Consider the following 5,404-nt stretch of genomic DNA (forward strand, 5'->3'; position numbering starts at 1 on the left):
TTTATATGGTTCAGTATTTCATTACATTAAAATAAAAGGATTTCTGGATTTTGTAAAATAAAAGGTTTTCTACCCCTCGTGGTAGCGTTTTTAAAAGATAAAAGTTTCCGTGTAGGGAGCAGTTTTTAAAAGGTTTTCTGTGAATTTTGTATCTCAGTATTTCAAAACCTGTTTCTAAGTTGAAAATATTTTAACTGATAGATGTGGATTTATGATTAAATATTGAATATATTAATGTGAACCTGTGATGTGAATGGTGTATGAATATATAATTGTTGGTTATTTGTATATTCATTTGGTTGTGGTTGTACCTGGATTGCTTCTTGTACTTGTGCGACGCCGTGCAAATACAGGGGAGACTCTGTCCGTGTGCACAGTGGATTCCCTGTATTTGTGGCGGATCTGGCATACTCTGGGGTCAGGTTTTCAAAAAAAAAAAAATTCAGACGCTTTTCCGCTATCTCTTAAACTGAAAGGGACCCCGGGGCGTGACAGAAGCACGGAAGGCTCCATGCTTCCAGAAGCATACCAGCTCACGCTATATATATATAATTGAGCTAGAATACTTTTAGGGTGCGTTTGGTTCGAGTTATCCTGGTAGGATTATAGGCAATCTTGTCAGGATACTGTATTTGGTTCATCCGCTACGTAATCTAGTCGTTAATATAACATTACAAATCGAGCAGGATTACACCGAAAATATTAACGAGAGGAAGGTCGTGTATCTTGTATTACTAAAAATCGATAATACTACATATTATGTAAAATGACAATTTTACCCTCCAACACCTCCAAACCCAATTAAGAGTATTGTTTTCAACTCTCTCACGCCCTCCCCCCTCTCTCTCGCATGCCGCTCTCTCTCTCGCACGCCGCTCTCTCTATCTCAATATCTATCTCTTTTTCTCTCTCTCACGAACACCTATCATCTTCTATTGTGTCGTCCTCCCAGGTAATCATCACGATCTCCTTCCCTCCATTCGCCATTTCCGCGTTCCGACCGGCCGCACCATTCCGCTGCCGGAGCGCCCGCCGTCCGGCCGCCGGCAACCAACCCTAGCTCCCTCGGGTTTGGTAAGTAGTAAATTAGTCTGTAGCGCACTGTTTGAGGGTTCCGGTCACCTTTCCGGTGATCCGATGACTCCCCGACACCCAGGGAAGTAAGCACGATGATCTAGGATTCGTGCTGAACATCGTGCTCACCTCCGTCAGGGTCAGAGGTGCCGAGGTTGGTGTATTAGACTCGATTAGGTGACAGTGCGCACTGTTTCGCTGAAGTTCACATGGCTCGTACGCTTCCCACAGTGGCCGGCAGTGCTTCGAAAGGTGAGCACGGCCTCCAGCATGCCGAGACCTGTCAGTAGGCATCTCGGTTTGGCTGAGTGACTTCTTGTTTGTGTAGACGGACCATAAAAGCACCGAAATCGCATGAAATAATGCGATTTTGGGTAATCGGGAGGGCTTTTATGTATGTTGGTTCATCGTGGCTGTTGTTGGCAGCATGTGCGGGTAGTGGGTAACCTCTGGACTGATTGTCCAAGGCCCCGGACCTTTGCGAAGATCGGAAATGCATTTCCGGTGCGTTTGTCGGCAAAATCCGCCTACAGAACGCGGTTTTAGTTCGAAATTCATCCGACGGTGCCTCGTGAGCATTTGTTGAGTCACTGAGCCTTGTTGGCTGGTCACTCGCGTCATTTCGAGAGTTCAGAAATGACGGGTGAGCGACGGTGGGTTCCGGTGTCGAAATCGATACTTCCGGGAACCCGGATCGGAACGATTATCCAACGATAATCGTTTCGGAGTGAGTTAAGGTCTTTGCTGCCAAGTCACACATAAATTTGTATTTAGTGGCAGCGAGTGACTCGTGGCATGAGTCGGTGAGTTCCGGGACAGTCCGTGGGTCCCGGCGGAGTCTCGGTGCAATTACGGGATTTCCAGCGTATTACGGCGATCGGTTTGGGAACCCGATTCTCGTGGGTTTATTTGTGGGGTTATGCTTTTAGGGTTTCTTAGTTGTGGGTTAGATACTAACCCGGTGGACCTTCCTTAGGTCCGGTTGACGTTCTTTCCCAGTCAGGAGACAGGCACGACATCCTTACAGGTGGGTACTTCGATCCGACGTCGGTACAGTGGTGCACGCTCGGTGACGCTTCTTCACCCCTACTGTTTACTCTACCTTACAGTTATATTGAACCTTGCACCTGCATTTATATCTGCATTCCTCTACTCAGTTATTTTCATGTCGATATCATGCTTAGAAGTAGAGTTGACTTATCTGTTCACTATATCTGTGGTTGGGCGGTTCCCCTATTTTGATATCTATGATCTATTCGGTCGAGTTGCTACAGTTCTATCTTGACATACGTAGCCGACTAGTTGCTGATGACCTATACGGTCGATGTGCCCTGAGGGGCTGGATTGTCGGCTAGTTGCCGATGGAAGATCTTTGAGCATACTACATTGATCGCCACTCCAGGTACGCATTTCACGAACACCAGCGGTCTGATCCACCGCAAGAGGGTGTTCTTTTCCGGAAAAGTGGTTGGATTGCCAACCCATGAGCCCAGGGGCTTTATTGCGAGGGTATATGCTTCTGACCCAGGGGCTTCATTGCGAGGGTCAGGTACAGGGTGAGTAGTAGTGGCACAGGCTTGAGGTTCAGATGCAGACCAACAGAGCAGCAGATTTCAGATTGGGTATATTTGGTCTTTACATCCAGTTGACGCATATGCCTATAGTAGCAGTCGTTGCATGCATACTTACAGTTCTTGCTTTATAATTGTCTTGCTACTATAGTAGATATTCATGTATGCTTTCTGTTCCAGTTATAGTAGCGGTAGCCGTTATTCAGTCTAGTTCCTACTTTCTTTCAGTTTATTGCTACTGTATTCAGTATATCTGCTCATTACCTTATACATCTCTTTCGTTTATTATTGTTCCTACTGTATTTTCCACTGACCGGTGTTGTTGTATAGCTCTTCCTGATCCGGTGAGTACTCCTCGCCTTCTTCGGCTTGCGGTACCCACTGGGAGGGGAGACATGTTTACATGTTCTCACCTCCCCCACTATTTTTTTTTAGGTATCGCGGGCGGTGAGGGTTGAGACGAGACGTGAAATACGTAGCGGTCGATAGAGCTTCCCACCCAGGTTATTCGGTTTAAGTTCTACCCTTACTATTATGTTGATATATAGCTTAGATAGTTTATATGGTTCAGTATTTATTTACATTTGAAAATATGGATTTTCATGAATGTAATAAAAGAATTTCTGGATTTTGTAAAATAAAAGGTTTTCTACCCCTCGTGGTAGCGTTTTAAAAAAAAGATAAAAGTTCCTGTGAAGGGAACAGCTTTCAAAAGGTTTTCTGTGGATTTTGTATCTTAGTATTTCAAAACCTATTTCTGTGGTTGAAAATATTTTAACTGATAGATGTGGATTTATATTTAAATATCGAATGTATTAATGTGAATCTGTGGTGAATGGTGTATGAATGTATATCTGTTGGTCATTTGTATATTCATCTGGTTGTGGTTGTATAATATTTGAACTCTTGTACTTGTGCGACGCCGTGCAAATACAAGGGAGACTCTGTCCGTGTGAACAGTGGATTCCCTGTATTTGTGGCGGATCTGGCATACCCTGGGGTCAGGTTTTCAAAAAAAAAAATTTCAGACGCTTTTCCTCTATGCTTTAAACTAAAAAGGGACCCCGGGGCGTGACATGTATATATATATATATATATATATATATATATATATAGAGAGAGAGAGAGAGAGAGAGAAAGAGAGGAGAGAGAGAGAGAGTAGGTCTTATGTGCTATTAGGAGCACGGAGGCCTCCGTACTCGTAAGCCGTTTTCGATCATGGAGCTTCCGAATCGACAATCGGCTCCATTAGACTTGATCTAGCGTATTTGAACTATCTAGAAAATAAATTTTGTGATTTTTCGATATTATTTACCTAGCGATCGAAAGGGTTCAAAATCAACGACTGAAAATAAAAATCTCGAAAAAAGTGGTGATACAACACTAAAATTTTTTATCAGAGATATTGATCTTGTTGTAAATAGTATAAAAAATTTTTTATCAAAATTTTATCTGATTTGAATACTTCTACACCTTTAAACTTGCAAATAGTATACATCAACCATTAAAAATTGTTGATTTTGAACCCTTTTGATCGTTAGGTAAATGATATCGAAAAATCTCAAAAATTATTTTTTAGATACTTCAAATACGCTAGATCAAGTCTAACGGAGCCGATCATCGATTTGGAAGCTCCATGATCAAAAACGGCTTAGGAGCACGGAGGTCTCCGTGCTCCTAATAGCACACAGGACCTATATATATATATATATATNGAGAGTGCGGCTGGTATGCTTTTGGAAACACGGATCGCTCCGTGCTTCCAAGTCGTTTTCGATGCTGGGACTTTCGAATCGACAATCGGCTCCGTTAGACTTGATCTAAAGTATTTGAAGTATTTAGAAAATAAATTTTCTGATTTTTTGATATCATTTGCCTAGTGATCGAAAAGGCTCAAAATCAACGGCTGAAAACAAAAATCTTACAACATATGATGATATGACATTAAAAATTTAGATCAAAGTTATTGATCTTGTTTTATATATGGTAAAGAATTTCTATCAAAATTTCACGTGATTTGGATATTTCTACACCGTTAAACTTGCAAATGACCCACCACGGCCATTAAAATTATTGATTTTGAGCCCCTTCGATCACTAGGCAAATGATATCGAAAAATCACAAAATTTATTTTCTGGGTATTTCAAATACTCTAGATTATTAACTCTGACGGAACCGACCGTCGATTCGAAAGTCCCAACATCGAAAACGACTTGAAAGCATGAAAGGCTTCGTGCTTCCAGAAGCATACTAGCTCACTCTATATATATATAATATATATATAGAGGGTTGAGATAATGGTGGTAGGTGGTGGTAGGTGGAATAGTATTTGATCCAAGGGGTATTAGTAATTAAGGAATAGATCCAAGGGCTAGAAACTTAGAAGCACAAAGGGATTGGTGCTTCTAAAAGTATTTTAGCTCAATTATATATATATATATATATATATATATATAGAGAGAGAGAGAGAGAGAGAGAGAGAGAGAGAGAGAGAGAGGGTATGTGAGATCACAACTCACCACCTAAAAGAAATATATCAATGGAAGGGAACAAACAACTTTTTAAAAGCTTGCTACATGGAAGTAGCATAATAAGCTAACCCATTAAAGTTGTTTACAACTTTACATCAAAAGATAAACCATGACGTGACCAGAATTTTTGCACGAACCTAGGTTGTGAGAAATTATTGTCTACAATATATATATATATATATATAGTAAGGCTACTATGCTTCTGAAAGCACGGAGCCTTCCGTGCTT

Source organism: Ananas comosus, linkage group 24 (assembly GCF_001540865.1).
Source record: "Ananas comosus cultivar F153 linkage group 24, ASM154086v1, whole genome shotgun sequence".
In the NCBI taxonomy this organism is placed as follows: Eukaryota; Viridiplantae; Streptophyta; class Magnoliopsida; order Poales; family Bromeliaceae; genus Ananas; species Ananas comosus.